Genomic DNA, 17,959 nt, shown 5'->3' on the forward strand with positions numbered 1-17,959 from the left:
TATAGGCGCGCATTTGAGCGCAAATGCATTTGCTATTTGAACAGCGTGGTGCAAAACGTTAAAACCACTCTTGCGCTGAGCTGAAACTAGCAAATAACAATTGCAGCGCGCTTTGCGCCGCGTTGTGCTGGGTGTATGATAGGGCCCTTAAAGATTGTGTCTTTGCTTTTGTTCGCCTTTTAACGTTATTATTATTATTATTACTATTGTTGTTATTATTATTATTTATAATTATTATTATTTTTAATTATTGTTATTGTTAAAGGGCTCCAATTTTGGCCATTTAACAAGATGTGAAATAACCTTTTGTGTCTCCAGATTGTGTCTGTGCAATGCAATCTTACAGTAATTTGTAACATTGATTTAGTGGCTAATTCAAATTCGTGCCATCTCATTTGTACAATTTAGTACGATTTGCTCATCCCCCAAATGTTGGTTGCGTTAAAAGGTGGCGTTGGATGTATTTTGAAATCATACATTTTCGTACAACTTAACTTAAAATTTGTAAGAATTAGCCACTAAACTGACAAAATGTAAAATAATTTCGTTTTCACATGAGATCGGGCTGGTCTGTGATATTTCAGCTTAAATTACTCATCAGACCATTTATTGTGCCCTGTTGAAAACGTCAATTTTTGGGTCACAGGGTATTGTAGCTGTTTTTGTGCCTGTGCCTTTAAATGCAAATTGGCTAGTTCTCTCCACCCACTCAAAGTAAGTTCTCCCTGCCCACTCTCTGGACATTTCTCTTCAGAGAACTAAAACCAAGGTCCAAGGTGGGATGTCAGGATAAACACAGCAAAAAGACAAAAAGCAGAATGAGACCCACATTCACAAATACCACAGTAAGATGAATGAGGCACACCCAAATGCTGTTATTACAATCACGCCTGCTCACACAAACACACATGCTTTTGTGTGCTCATCCACTCATGGTAAATGTGACAAACAATAAAATATGCAGCTCTATAGAGATCCATTTTACAAAATAAACCAGATTTAACATCCACACACCAGAACTCCTGTTGATTGAAGCATCCTCATTTATAGTGGTGTACACTATGCAGCTGTGTTGATTCCAGCAGTTATGAATTACAAAGCTCAAATAGTATCATTCAAAATGCTGTAAAAATACAAAGTCTAGCACTTGCTGCTTCTTAAAGTGCAGTTGGATCACAGATAGTTAGAACATATCTTTTAATCAAAGTTTCTTTGCAAATCCTGTCTTGTGGGCATGTTTATATGCTTTAATATGGAAACATAATGATAAAAGCCTGTCAATCAATATTGTCGGGCAAGAAAAATCTGCACAGCTATGTCATGTTGGGCCTCAAAATAGCTGAGATTTGCATCCTATTTTATCATCAAGACATTTTTAAATGAGACTTGTTGTGTTTAAATCGCTGCAATATGACTGTGGACACAATATGCCTACAAACGTTTCTTGCCAAACAGCTTCCAAAGATGGATCTTGCATAATATGAACCCTTTTAAGGGGACCTGTGATACAAAACCACTTTTATAAGGGGTATAAACACAGTCGTGTGCCAGCTTTCTGTGAATATAACCAGCATCTAATGGAGATAATCTGGTAATTTTATTTGTTATAATCAGACTTGTTAAAAACAGTCTGCAGAAACACTTTGATTGACATTCTCCCTTCGAATGTGTCATCAGAGAGGGAAAGCCCCGCCCATTAGTCACAATCTCTCCCTAACTAGCATAAGACATTAGTTTTGTTTTTGAATCTGCCATTATGCTGACACAACAATTTGTAGCTCCGCCTTCTTTTAAAAAGAGCACAATCTCATTTAAATGTAAAGCGACAGTCACCAAAATGGCACAATTAGGTTTAAGCCTAAATAGGTCAGTTTTAAAGAGTTATAAAACATTATCTGTGGGGTATTTTGAGCTGAAACTTCACACACACACTCTAGGGACATCAGAGACTTATTTTATATATATATTTTTGCCTTTAAAAAATGTGTTTTGTAGTTTAAATCTACAGATACAAAAGTGCAACAAAAGCAACACCTAACAGTGCATTTTACATGCATTTTTTTACATTAGACTGAAAACACACACACACACAAACACACACACACACACACACACACACACACACACACAAAGTCAAAAAACCCAAAATGCACAAATGTACAAAACAAGTGTTTTCCTGCAGTGTTTCGCTTCATCAAACTTTGCTTTAAAATGACCATTTCATTCAAACATGCTTTAATCCGGTGAGATCCGCATGCAAATCACCATCAATCCCATTTGATAAACCTGAATGGCGAAATCAGAGTCTATTGAAAGTCACTCTATAGTCTTTTTCTTTTCTTTCTATGTGAAATGGACGCTGATGTGTTACACTGGCATTGATCTGAAGAAAGTCCATCCTGAAAGAAGCTCTTTAATTAATCTCATGCATGAAGACTCAAGCCGCTTTCACAGCATTTGAACAGGAACTAAATCTAGTTCTCCGAATGCACACGGTTACGTGGCCTTTCACACACTTCAACAGACCAATTTTCAGATATTAGCTCATGTTACGATTCACTTTTGAGCGCAACTAATCTGCTACTCATCATCAGAGTCAACCTGTTCATGCAGAAAACAGTAGCGTGATTTATGGAAGTGCAGGCAGATCATAAACAGCCATATTTGTGAGCTCAGCTGCAGGTGTGTGTGTGTGTGTGTGTGTGTGTGTGTGTGTGTGTGTGTGTGTGTGTGCCTGAGAGAGAGAGAGAGAGAGAGAGTTTGTGTGCTTGTGCATGCGTGTGTCAGGGGATTTGCATCATTGTGCTGATTTTCCAACAAAGACACCAGGTGGACTGGAGATAAGCCGATAATGATGCAATGCTCAGAGTTGGTAAATATCTCAAAATATAATGTAATATAATATAATATAATATAATATAATATAATATAATATAATATAATATAATATAATATAATATAATATAATATAATATAATATAATATGATATAACATAATATAATATAATATAATATAATATAATATAATATAATATAATATAATATAATATAAAAATAAAATAAATAATAAAAATAAAATAAAAATAAATGGTAATACAATATGATATAATATAATATAATTTAAAATAATATAAAATAATATATAAAATAATATAATTTAAAATAATATAATATAATATATAATATAATTTAAAATAATAAATATAATATAATAAATATAATATAATATAATATAATATAATATAATATAATATAATATAATAGAATAGAATAGAATAGAATAGAATAGAATAGAATAGAATAGAACATAACATAACATAAGATAACAACATAACATAAAATAAAAAATAAATAAATAAATAAAAAGAAAAAAATAAAATAAAATAAATAAAATATTTTTTGCCAGATCGCTGACAACAGAGACACTCGGGGTCAAGTGGTGTGTGGGACATGAGTTATGTGCCAGAAATGCTAGCCCCATGCTAGCCATTTTAGATTCATTAAACAGTTTAGCTAGGTTATATTAGCTCCAGTTGCCCACTTACAGCAGTTACTACAATAATTTCTCTGCTCAAATACTTCTATTAAACTACTTAAAAATGGTGAAATAAAAAGAGAATTGAGAATAATCTGATTAGATATCAAGAATAAAGCCACTACATTTCAAGTAAAGTTATTTTGAGGAAAATTTTAATAAAACTGAAATAAAATATTGTGCAGCACGCTGGTGCACTGGGTAGCACAATCGCCTCACAGCCAGAAGGTCGCTGGTTTGTGTCTTGGCTGGGTCAGTTGGCATTTCTGTGTGAATTTTGCATGTTCTCCCTGTGTTGGCATGGGTTTCCTCCAAGTGCTCTGGTTTCCCCCACAGTCCAAAGACAGTCCAAAGACATGCACTATAGGTGAATTGGGTAACCTTCAAACTAAGATTATTCAGGACCACACTTGAAACCAAGGGGTAAGAACATTTCCCAGAATACACCTGCCACAATGAACCCAGAAGTAAGGAGATCCACAAATTAGTATTTTTGTCATTATTACGACGGCTGGTGTAGTGCTATCTCAATTCTTAGGGGTAAATTTTGAAGCCCTTCCCCTTCACCCTTGGTTGTAAGGGCCAAGGGGAAGGGGAACAAAAATAGAATTGGGATTGGGCCTAAGTGTCATTTAACTTCACAAATCGTAATATACATATATATATTTTTTGCAATATGTATTTTAATAATGATGGTTGGTTCCTTTACTTAAAAGTTCATATTTGATTACCATATTTTGTGTTGTTTACAGAGTTTGAGGTTTACTATATCATTATTATTCACACCTTAAAGTTTGCTTTTATTGTTCAGCATTTACACTTTGCCATTGCACGCACACACTTTGTAAGATTTTATTTATCAAGTTTGAGAGTCTCTTAAACATTTATGTTTATTTTATTATAAATAGATGAGATTTTTTTTTTATTTAAATATTTTTGTTTTTGACTATTAAAGCCATTAACCTGAGTAATGTTGTTAAATTAAAATAAAATGGTTAAAAAAGTATTCCTAAATGTATTGTTAAAAAAAATCTTTAATTATCGATACCGAATGATATGAAACATGATATTGTGATCATTTTTTGCTATATCGTCTAACCCAACTTTAATCTCAAGATTATTTTACTTTTCGTTTTCTTCTAAACCAAAATTAAACATGGTTTTATAAGTATATTTGACAGTTAATGAAATTTAAAGAATTACCTACTTTGTTCAATTGAACATTAAATTGTATTAATCATAATTTCATAATGACTTAATCTTTTCTAACGTAGTTAACCAATAACAACAACAGCAAGCTGCTTAAAAGCGATAAACAAAACACTCTTTCAAGTCATTTCAGAGCAAATCATTTAAAGATTAAAATACACTTTATCTCTTTTCCTCTTCTCATTTCTGTGGGTTTACAAGCTGAGAGCCTGTTTCTGAGATTTTCATCTGTCTATTGAGGATCATCAGAGTTTTGGGCCTGACTGTTTATATGTTTATGATGAGCTGTGTGTGGATTACAGTGAAGGAGAACTGTGTGTCCAGCCAGAAAGTGATTTACAGCAACAAAACAACCAACTGTCATTCATTTTCAATGAGCGCTGAAGGAGATTCAAGGTGATTGGCGAAAACAATAACTGCTGCTGGAAGTCTTACAAAGATAGCGATAACTTTATGAATTCACTGGACACGCTGCCAGTCAAATAACCATACAGAAAAGCAGAAATGGATAGTAGGCATCTAGGAGCAGGACTGAAGACCTCTGCCCTATTTAAAAAAATAAATAAGTTAATTAAATAGAAAAATGTATGAAATATGAAAATTAGTACTTCTCTTTAAAGACAGAGTTTTGTATGAATATAAATGATCAGCATTAATTTGTAAGCATCAGTGAGATTTATCAGTATTTTGGCCTCTTATTTTACGTGGTCATGATGAAAGTGACGTCTACCAGTGATTATTGGTTGCACTCTTACTCTTTTCTCACCCTAAAATATGTACCCTGTAAACTGTTCCTAACATTTGCAATATAATTATCTGCATTTACAATAAAAGTGTTTAGTTATTGTATCTACTATTTATTTATTTCTTCAAACTGTCTTACAGCATTTCCCCTCAATGGGTGAACATTGGGGTTGATTGGGGAGGTTCTTTGGTCTCACCTGGACTGAAACTACAAAATATTTATGCCCAAATAAACTTGCCCATGCATACTGCAATGCTAACCAAAATAATAATAATAATTTACAAAATGTAAAGCATTGTATTGTTGCTTCAAAACGATTGGTAATACAAATTATTTAGTCAACCTGATCTCAAGAGGAAAAGTATGTATTTTACATTTTGGCAGTTTTGTGGCTAATTTGTACGATTTCATTCATATAAAAAAGGTCTGATTTTAAAAAGCAGGCGTGGCACCCAACCCCGCCCCTAAATCCAACTTTCACTGGGGGATAAGCTAATCGTGATAAATTGTACAAATAACATTCTACCAATTCATATGAATTAGCCCCTAAACCAAAATTTATGAATCGCTGTGAGATTGTGATGGATTTAGCAGTAAATATTTTAGTCTACAAGACTTCAACTATTTACTATATGTTTTCTTTATGTTTTTTTTCTTAAAACATACTAGCCATGCATTATATATAAGGTTTGTGCGCAACAAAACAAAACAAAAAAATATATGTTAGCCAAGAGTGTGTAAGTAGAAGAAATAAAGACACATATCAGAACATATCTAAACATCCCCTGGACCCCAAAATCAACAAGCAAACATGAGATAACTGATTTCTCTTGATTCTCGCTTTTCCATTTGGTCAAGCAAAGTAAAAATAAACATGTATAGAAATATTCACACACACACACACACACACACACACACACATATACATATATATATATATATATATATATATATATATATATATATATAAACAAAACATATTAAAATGTTAGAGATTTTTTTTTCATCTGTAATCAATAAATTTATCAAAATGTTCAAAATTTTAAGTTAGACAAAACAGACACAAATATTGGCATAATCGAAAATGGAAAAACGTAAAAAATAACATGCAATGCTAAAGAAAACACTAAGCAAACAAGCTTGTGGTTTGCTAAATTTGGTTAACACCGTAAAAAGAAGAGCGAAAGAGAACAAAACATAAAGATGTGATACTAATGATTAATTATGTTGATTAGTTTACACTGGATTAAAGAGAAAGGTGTAGAAGCAATTGTTAATATGTAAATGCAAGTAAAATTTCAAAAGCAATTACAAACCATATAATAGTAAAAAAATAATAATACAAAAATAATAATAATAATAATAATAATAATAATACATATTATTATTATTATTATAATTGTTATTATAACATATTAATAATAACACTAATAATAAAATAATTGAATAATAATAAAAAATAATAATAATAACAATAATAATAAATAAATATAATAATATAATAATAATAATAATAATAACAATAATAATAATAATAACAATAACAATATTAATAACAGTAATAATAATACATTGTTGCAGCACATTTGATTTTATTTATTTTCAATTTAATTAATTTTATTTCATTTCATTTTATTTTATTTTAAAAAAGCTTTGCTACGTTTCTACAACTAAGGTACATGAAGCACAATCGTCTGTGGTGTTTGAAGGCAGTAAACATCCACACTGCTCGCTGTTCTTTAGCTTTCTATAGAGGAAAGAGCACAACGAACTGTTCTTTCAGAAACGACTCAGGTCATTTAATGTGTGCAGCAGCCTGTTAGAGATGTTGTATCAGTTTGTAATAGCCTGTGTGCTTTACTTTACAGTGTCCTTACAGAGCAGAGAGAGCAACACGAGTTCAGCCGATTCAGAGAAAGCAGCGGCACGCATCCTAAAAACATTCTCCACAGTGCACCACCCTGGAGGAACTACAGCCAAAACACAGGTATAAAAGAGCACGAATGTGAAACTTTCCTGCCTGTTGTAATTATAATCAGGGTGCCACATAAAACAAGTTTATGACTGAGATGATATTGATATTTTTTTATAGCTATATCGCTTTTTAATGCCAATAAAATGAGCCAGGTCGTTATTCACTTATATATACACTTAAAGCACTGTACATTGAGAAGTATACACTTGGCTCCTATCAATCAATTGTCCTTTGTGGGCTAAAGATTATGGAGTGTGTTTGTTTGTTTCATGAATTTTCAAGTGGACAGATAATTATTTAGTAAACTATATATCACTACTATGTATTAGAGATGCCACAATACTCAATGTAATATTGAACAGTTTGATACAACCTCCATAGTTCATTATGTATGTAGGGATTGCAGCTTTTCCGTTTTGCATTTCCTCCCTTCTTTAAATTACTCTCTGAACTGGCTCTGCATATTAGAATGTATGTTCATGTGCTAAACATCGTCTCCCTGTGAGTAAATGTCCTGTCAGTGAGCACTTAAGTTAGTGATACTTTCACTTTTACCTTGTTGACTATTGGGTTTTACAAAAAGTCCCATTGATGTACAATATCTCTTCTACCAATCCCAGGTAGCAAAGAATTCTGGCCCAGATTTGGCATAAATCTGGCACAGCAGGCATTCATCCGGCACTGGCATACAGCGTATGGGCCAAACATGACCCGGATTTGGCAAGGGTAGTAGCGTATTTAAAGTGGCACACAATACTTGGGCCAGATACCAAATGTATCATTTGGCCCAGATGCTAACAATGGATATGTGGGCCATGTAAGTTTGGCCTATTTTGACCCACATTTAAAATACATTTTTATTATTTTTGAATAAAGGGAAAAAATCAACCAATCAGGTCGATTCGAGAAAAAGCACACCCATAGCGCACCTAAAAGGCAAGGCTTTATGGGTTTATCAATTTCATTGCAGTCGTGACACACCAACATATCTGGCCCAGTTCAGACCCAGTTATGGGTTATTTAATTGGCTGAGACTTGGCCCAGATATGGTCCATGTTTGACCCTTGTCTGGAAGCCAGACTTGGTCCAGTCATGTACCGTAATTCACTGCGGAATGGCTGGTTGTGTGGGCCAGAGCTGGACCAGAGATATTTTGCTATGTGGGATGAGTCCAGGTCAAGACAAGCAGCATAGGTCAGAGTTACAGAAAAATACATATCACAACACACGAAGATAATATAACCATAATCAATTGTTAAACGTGCACTGTTCTAAATAGACAGACTTTAAAATATATTTAAATACAGTGAGAGATGGTACAGATGTTATATGTAGTAAATCTTGAAGCTCGTTCCATACATATGGAGTAGGGCTGGGTGATTTGACAAAAATGCTATCTCGATAAGTATTTTTCCATAGTGAACGATTGTTACGTCCTTTTAGATGTTAATATTAAACTAGGAGTAGATGACATATCAATCTGAGTGTTGTACATGTATATCGCGCGACTTACTCACTCCTACACCTCTCCGAGGCATCACTCAAACATATCAGTTAACTGGACAATTTCACAAGCATTATTAAATCGCAAACTTTAGACAAGAGCATTAAACAAGCAAAACACATTCTCTCAGACTAGCCCTCGCAAGAGAGACTGTCCTCACAGAGACCCACACAAAGAATAAGAGTGAGAAGTGGCGAGAAGGAAAGGGACAGAGAGAGAGAGAACGCCATTGCAGTTTGGGCTCGGCTTTTAAACGCTACGCCAACCAGCGATTGGTGGCGCAAACCCAGCATCAGCGGCCAACGTCATCAGCACGAAATGCGGATCCTCCAATGCCGTTCGTACCTGTAACACATGCATGAAACGACACACCCACATACAAACGAACGCACACACTTATCCAAAATACGTTCTGCAAGCGAACGTTACAACGATGATGATTTATGTTTTTATATAAGTTGTTAATGCTTCCAGATTTAAAAGAGTACCCTATCAATGACTGAAGCCACAAAAATTAGAGGGTCCATTAAATGGCATATTATCATCCGATAAATTTCTGGTGGATGAAAATTCGGGAGATCTCTAAAATCAAAACACTTTAGATTCTCATTGTTGCACATTTCTGCTGTGTGATTGGCTTTTAGAGTAAAAAAAGTCATTAGCTTATCATTGTTATTGACACCAATTGAATCACAATTCGATATATTATCATTTATCTGACCAGTCCTGGTGTAAAGCATACAGTATAGAGAAAGCAGATCAACTAACTCTGTATGAAAAATGGCAAATAAGATCTGCTAATCTATAGTACTGTATTACAAGTGTTAGAGCGGTACACCAGCAAACTATATACTGTATATCCTGGGGTAATTTACCAACTATAATATAAATGAAATCTACAGTCAGACATATATTGAAGCGACAAAAGAAACATGTTAAAAGTGAGTCTTTTACATTAGATAGAAAAAAAAAAACACTTAAAAAAAGCCTAAAATCTCAAAATTGACAGTGTATGAAAAAAAAATGTTTTAGCCTGCAGTGTCACGTCTTAAAAAAATCCTTTATTTAATCAAAATCTGTCACATTCTCTGCTTTGGGCTGGCAGAGCTCATCTTTAGGGTGGCAGCTGCCACCACGTGCCACCCTTGTGGCTACGCCCATGTGCCTGTTGGCATCAGATGCACTTTTCTCCCAGTCGTGCCGCCCTCACGTTACTTTGAGCTGTCAACCGAGCCTGGAGAAACATGGCACGTGTCTCTTTTATCTCGCTCTCTGATGTCTTGTGCAAGAAGGGAGGCAGAGCTGTGTGTTTTGCATTCGACGTCTCCGCTATTTTGCTCTGAATTTCCCATCAGGGATCAATAAAGCACAACCATTTCTTGCAAACTTTTTCACACTTTCACAGAGTAAAAAGGTAAGAAAGGCTGTCTGGAGACACAACAAAGTCGTAGCGTACGTGACCTGAAGCTCTGATCGCAGTGGATGGAGAGTCTAATTGAAGAATTGTAGAAATCACCGAGCAGTGCTTCTCCATCTGACACATCGATCCAGGCCAAATTGAGATTTTTATTTTTAAGGGAATTAATTTTTTGCTTCTGGAAGAATAGTTTAACTACATTTCGTCTGTTCGAGTGGACTGTAATACTTTACAGCCCCAATGAGGATAGTTCTTGTAGCAGAGCTAATAAACTGTGATGTTACAGCAATAAAGCCATGGCTTTGATTCCCAGGAAAATATCACATACTAAATGCCTGTGATGACAAAGATGCATTAACTGATGAACATTCTGCAAAATTCATTCATGATTTAGTCTACATATAGGTTAACTATATACAGGGTGGGCCATTTATATGGATACACCTTAATAAAATGGGAATGGTTGGTGATATTAACGTCCTGTTTGTGGCACAATAATATATCTGAGGGGGCAAACTTTTCAAGATGGGTGGTGACCATGGTGGCCATTTTGAAGTCGGCCATCTTGGATCCAACTATTATTTTTGCAATAGGAAGAGGGTCATTTGACACCTTAAAATTGTTAGAAATTTCACAAGAAAAACAATGGTGTGCTTGATTTTAACGTAACTTTATTCTTTCATGAGTTATTTACAAGTTTCTGACCACTTATAAAATTTGTTCAATGTGCTGCCCATTGTGTTGGATTGTCAATGCAACCCTCTTCTCCCACTCTTCACACACTGATAGCAACACTGCAGTAGAAATGCCAGCACAGGCTTCCAGTATCCATAGTTTCAGGTGCTATTAAAGGAATTAGTTACTAGTTAATAAATCATTAGTTACTAGTAAATTATGGAAACTAATAACCTTAGCTTTTCTGATTTTGATTGTTATGCAGTCATGTGCACCTTTTATAAAGCTGCTTTGAAACAGTAATTATTGTAAAATGTGCTATACAAATAATCCTAAATTGAATTGAATAAATCAACACAAAATCAAAGGGCTATAATTTATTTGATAAAACATATTTTATTTGTAGCCATGTAAAATGTATTACTGAAACTTTTATTCAGTGCCATGCACCCCACTTATGCTGCATGTTAATTATGACATTAACAACATAAAACTACATCTAGTATGCTAATTTGTTCATTGACATTCAGCCAATGCATGTATTAACTGCACTGGGTGTCGCATTGGATAAAAGCATCTTCAAATAGAATAGAATAAAACATTTAGATTGTAATATCCAAGAATGCATGGAAAATATAAGTAAAATGCATATAACACAAAATATTGTTCTAAAAAAAATATATATATATATATATATATATTATATATATATATTATATATACTGTTCTGTTTGGGTCTTGAATCTGATTGGCTGATAGCCATGCGATATTTTGCCAGTAACATAACACAAAGACCTCTTCACCCTTCACCTCTGTGTATTACTCCACCTACATACAGCCAGCAACAAGCAAAGAGACACTACAGTTTGACAAATATTACTGTTGTTAAACAACAAAATGGACTTTTGAGGCTTTTTAAGTCGACAATGTAGTTGTTTTGATTGCATTTATTTGTGAGAGTAGTGCCTATTTTAAAATATATATAATTTCTGAGAGAGCTCTTCAGCGACCATTAGCCTGCCATATAGTAGACCAAAGACGTTTGAAATTGTCTATCCACAAGATGGTGCCAGAACCGCATAATAAGCCATTGCTAAGATTAACTGTTTTTTCTTGAAAGAAGAAGAAAACAGTGTTTTCTTGAGCGCAAAGCTGAAAAACGGAAGCGCCGTGGTTTTTAAGGTGGACCGGATAGAGTAAATAAGAAACTGCGAATAAGAAGCTGGATTCAGCCTCGTCCCTCTTTATTGCAAACTCAACAGCAGTCTGGTAGTGATTGTGCTACTTTTTTCGAGGTTAATTATTGTGATATTGTAACGCCCGCTTAATGTTTAATATGCATTGTGTATAAATGTCCCCTTTAAGAGGATTTCTTCTGTGGTTGCTTCACCTTTGAGATGTAAGCACGCATGTATGGGAGCTCAGTTCAGTTCTGGCGAGCTCTGAGGAGAAGTGTGTGATGGTCGCTGGTACCGCTGTATCATTCTTTTATTTCAATAATGTAACATTTTATTTTGTGATGGATGTTTGAGTAACTTTTTCTTTTCCTTTTGCCTACTCATTGTCGTTGACTGGCATGTATGTAGTTGACAGCACTTGGAAGAAACACATAAAGGCCAATAGGAAGAGCGAAATAGTTTCTGTCTCCTTTTTTTGTTCCTTAATGTCTCCGGGTAAACACTGGGACATCTGCCACCCGTCACAATACCGACGACAACAGAGAAATACTGCAGACTGTGGGGAGATATCTCTGTAGACGGATGGCATTTCATGTCAAGTTCAGCCTTATAATCTTAAAATGTGAGCAAAATCAACTGTTTTATCATCACTTTAGAAATTAGGATATAGAAAATCATTCAAATATAAGTGCTAAAGTGATGTTGGTAAATTAGTAACGGCTTCTGTTGTTCTGACGTCAGCAGCAGATGTGAATGAATGGCGGAAGAAAGTAGTTTTATATATATATATATATATATATATATATATATATATATATATATATATATATATATATATATATATATATATATATATATATATATATTGCAGGACACTTTTGGTTTTAAAAATCAGAACTATAAAATTAAATGTGGAAATAATTTGCTGAAAAAAAATTAATTGTGAAATATTCCGTACTGTGAAAATTTCCCTTTAAGTACTACTGTTGCTAATAAAGCTTGATGTAGAAATCTAACATTATAATAATAAATGATACTTTGTACAACCCATATTAATTTTTAGTCTCATTTTCAATAAATGATTCAGTTAGTGATTATATCTAATCTATAAATTGTTCCCCCAGTACTTCAAACACAGATTTGAATGCAACGAATCGAACGATTAATTAACATATGCAAATCACCATTATTTCCTGAATAACCCATCACTACTGTATATATATATATATATACAAACATCACTACTGTATATATAAACATATTCGCCTGAATACATGATGAAGCACAATTTAACACACTTAGCAAAGGCTTTTATCTAAAAATGATTATTATTATGAAAAAGTGCCTTATAATGTATTCAAACAGGCCATTTTATTCAACCCAGGCCATTTATTCATTATGGATACAAAATCATGGACGGCGAAGTATGTTTTTTCGAAGTTTTTGATTTTGCAAATACACAAAAGGCCGCTATGTACAGATTTTGATGATCTTAAATTTCTCTTGTGTGCCCTTTTCTCGCATAAATCCACCAGAGGGTGAAATATACATTTTAGCCGACCAGGTCAGCTTGCTGTCGACTGACCGACTGAACCACCAACCCCTTTCCCAAACCCAATCAACAATGCTTTTTTTTTTAGCCTGTTGTTTTTGTTATGATCTTCACTGGATTCAAATCCCGTCGGCAGGGTCAACTCAGCTCCATGTCCCGAGTCTATGGGCATACATGGTGAGCCACTGGGAAAACTTCTAACACCAGAAAAGCCATCTGTACAGAATTAAGCAGTCAACTGGTAGCGCTAAAAGGAACAGAAGCCGTCTGCAGCATCATACTGCCCCATAGCATTCATTTTAAAGATAAAATGCAGCCATATGTACCTCTGGCTACATAATTTGCGCTCTCCTGAAATGTAGACAGGGGTACGTATCCACAATGAGCCTGTGTTTATTTTAATGGTAAAGTATGCGTGTTCCCAAGGAATCAATTTCTAAATGTCTTAAAGTGTTCAACAGAAGAAAGAAGCTCAAAAGTTTTTGAAACAAGAGTAAATTATGACAAAACTGCAATTTTTGGTTGAACTATCCCTTTAAGACACTAATCATTCAACTCCATTCACCACTAGATCATTACCAGACCAAAAAAAAAAAAAAAAAAAAAGAGGGAGACCAGTCCAAACACAATTAAAAACACTCTGAATTCAATCCACTGAATTTAATCTTCCAACAAAAGAAATTTCCCCATCATAACGGCGTCAGTAAAACGCTTCAGCCCAAACACAAAGACAGATGCGCAGTCTCAGCTAATGGTGAGTATCCTGAAGCTTCCAACATCTCCGAGCCCTGACGTTGATCTAATGTACACAGGCGTTTTATTGCAGTAAGCTAAAACTCCAACTCTGCACTCTTTAGTAAGTGAAACTGCTGCCTCTGAATACTTCGGCCTTCCACAAGGATGTTTTTTAATAATTCTGCTGCTTGATGGATAAACAATGGCTTCTGCGCATTCGCAACATTCATTATGCAAGGACACTCTCAAGGAATTTCGAATTAATCCCGAGCCGTATTACAGCTTTACAGCATCGAGGAACAACAAATAAACTCTTAGAGCCCCCATAAAAGGCTTGACTGTGTGTGAACGAGTGATAAATGAATCCAGCACTCGCAGTTGCACTTTCCTGGACATTTAATGGTTAAATAGATGAGTAATTAACAGGAAAGCGGCTCCGAATGTGTGTTTGCTACAGTGCTGAATGGTGAGCTGTAATGGTGGTTTTAGACTGCATGGTATCAATAGATGGATAAGACTTTTAAAGGTGGTGCACAGAGAAAGAGAGAGAGGCAGAGATAAAAGCTGAGCGTTGCTTGAAGGAGTGGAACATCAATATTCAATGGGCTCTGGAGGATACTCTTCTGAGAGTTTCTCCTCTGGACCTGAACACACACATGTAACTCACACGCACGCACACACCTGCTCATCTCTCTCTCTCATATCAGTGCACTCCACACCAACTTCATTTTCGCATCTACTACAAAAAAACAACAACACCAAGGTCATTTTATTTTTTCATGTATGGCTAGCATTTGATGTACATTGGTATAAGAAGGCTGCTTATACGGTTACCGTGGTAAAATCCCAATATGATTTGAAGTTTTTGAAGATGCTACAGTAATATAGTGCTGTTTGTATAATTTAAAGCCCCTTAAAATGTCATTTCAATCATTTATGATACGAATAAATAAAAAGTATTATTAGAAGTACCTTAAAGAATGCCAGTTTTGGACACTTAATTTGATAAAAAATAACATGTTATTAAATGAGGTACTGTGAAATGTAAAGGTTACCATGGTGTAAATCATGATTTATTAGTAATATTAAATAACATGCACCCCATCAAAAATATTGTTCATTAATAACCCCATATTAATTGAGGGAATGTGCTTTAGGACTTTTGTAACAGAAATACTGTTAATTTTTGAAAAACTTGAAATATTTACTATGGCAAAATCATAATATTACATATATGTACCCCTATATACATTTCTGAAGAACACCAGATATGTCCAGGAGGTATGTTTTTTTTGCAGTTTATGTTTTCACGAATCCACCAGAGGTTGCTTTGTACGCTTTCTGAGATGTCAAATTTCTCTCATGAGAATCCCATTCTCACATGTCATTCACGCCTGCTGTTCTCACGTAAATCCACCACAGGCCGCTGTTGACTGACTGACTGACTGACTGATTGACCATCCTCCTCCTTCCCTAAACCCAACCAACAGTGTTTTCCAATGCATTGATTGACCAGCGCCTCCTACTTTCCTAAACCCAACCAACAGTTTCAAAAAGCAATCCAGATAAAGAAAAGCCCTCGCCTGATTTGTACCTTTTCAGATTTTACCACATTCTCACCCTGTTATTTATAATTTTATTTTATTTTTTGGCTTCTGTTTTTATCTTTCTGGAACCATTCTTTGCCAGACTCAAACCCCGTCATCATGGTCAAGTCCTCTCTGCGTCTCAAGTTCGCCAATGTGCATGGCGAGCTAACTGGACAAACTGGTAACAGCGGGGAAGCCATCCATACGGTGGTAAACATGTAGCTGGTAAATGTGAAAAGGAACAGTGTCACACCGCCCCCCCCCCTGAGTGTTAATTTTAAAGCCAAAATGCAACCATGCATACTTCTGGATATATATTTTGCGATGTCCAGAAATGTATATAGGGCTACGCTTCCAGAATGAGCCTTTGTTGGTTATTTTATATGAGGTACTTTCAAATGCGATGCCTTTTTGAAAATTTACTCTAGTAAAAATGTTTTTCAAAAAATCATGTTTTTGGACATAATAAAATTATTTGAAGTAGCTTAAAATAACAATTTTACTGCAGCGTTTTCTCTTAGTTTTTGAGGTACTTTAAATGACATAAATAAATGTTTTTGGACACTTGCTATATTTTTTGATATATTATTTAATTGACCTTAAATTAGAAGGCTAGTATATATATATATATATATATATATATATATATATATATATATATATATATATATATATATATATATATATATATATATATATATATATAATAGTGCCTCTTTTAAATATTTATCATTTCAGAGACTCAGCGCGTCGACATCGTTGAGCCTGTCATACTGAGCAGAGTGAATACGGTTGACGTTCTGCCACAAGATCGCAACAGAGACCACATAATACACTCTTAGAGGAGAAAACTCAGCGTAATTTCAATCTACAGCTGATCAATTTATTATAAAACAGGTGATTTTCTAAGTCAATCTCTCTCTTTTTGTATGTTGTGCTGAATTTATATCATAGTCTGGTAGTGTTGGCTTTGCTTTGACTTCTTTAGGGTTAGTTATTGTGATCTCCCAATTGCAACAGAGACATACTGAAAAATCTCTCTAGACTGATGGCATTCCATGCTGTTCAGCCTTATAATCTTAAAATGTGAGCAAAACCATCTGTATTATCATCACTCAAGATAATACGCAAGAGAATCATTCAAATACCAGCCCTGAAGTGACGTTAGCAATGGTTTCTGCTGTTCTGATGTCAGCTGCAGATGCGAATGAATGGTGGAAGAAAGTAGTTCCTCATACAAAATGATTTTTAGACTCTCTGTGTTTGATTTTCTTTTTTATGTACCTGATTGTGGCCTCAAACTGTTGTATAAACGCAATATTACTGGTGGGACACGCCTTCCACCAGTGCCGCTATACTGCCCTGTTGCACTGCGACTCATGTGATATTGTGATATATATATAGTTTCTAGGGATGGGAAGATTAACCGATATGTATCGATACGCGGTCATGCGCGTGCACGATGCGAGTGCATCGGTTGAGCAGCAGAGGACGAATGAAATTTTGGAAGCAAATCGAGATGCATCGGTTTTTGCGAGATGCATCGATTTTTCCGAGATACAGCTTATATTTTTAATATAGAATGTATTTTTTATTTATTAACAAGTGTTGTCAACCTGTTTTTGGCGCATAATTTAATCGACCTACATAAAGTAAGCCTTAGCAACGGATTTGCGGATGTGTACACTTTCACTACAACTCAGTGTATCAGGTGTGCGGATGAAGCTAGTGGTGCGCCCTCAGAAAGCGCGAGAAGCAAAACAAACATATTCCCCACTGAGTTTTAAATCTAAATTATGGCAACATTATGGATTTAAGGATGGACGACATGACAGGACAGATGCA

General features: G+C 34.8%; 1 protein-coding gene and 1 long non-coding RNA gene across 7 annotated transcripts in view; one reads left to right on the forward strand and one right to left on the reverse strand.

Moving 5' to 3' along the window:
* LOC137495558 (uncharacterized) overlaps positions 1–17,959 on the forward strand; it is a 320,840-nt gene that overhangs the window by 104,399 nt on the left and 198,482 nt on the right. For 4 of the 6 annotated variants that reach the window (XR_012406725.1, XR_012406729.1, XR_012406728.1 and 1 more), the window contains exon 3: positions 7,369–7,476. This is a non-coding gene — a long non-coding RNA (uncharacterized lncRNA). Of the gene's footprint in view, positions 1–7,368; positions 7,477–8,084; positions 11,731–16,852; positions 17,027–17,959 lie in introns of those variants that run through there. The other 2 variants (XR_012406727.1, XR_011015427.2) reach the window with 2 other exon arrangements.
* The window catches only part of rtn4r (reticulon 4 receptor), a 179,547-nt gene that overhangs the window by 99,318 nt on the left and 62,270 nt on the right, over positions 1–17,959 (reverse strand).

This window comes from Danio rerio, chromosome 5 (genome assembly GCF_049306965.1).
Source record: "Danio rerio strain Tuebingen ecotype United States chromosome 5, GRCz12tu, whole genome shotgun sequence".
Lineage (NCBI taxonomy): Eukaryota > Metazoa > Chordata > Actinopteri > Cypriniformes > Danionidae > Danio > Danio rerio.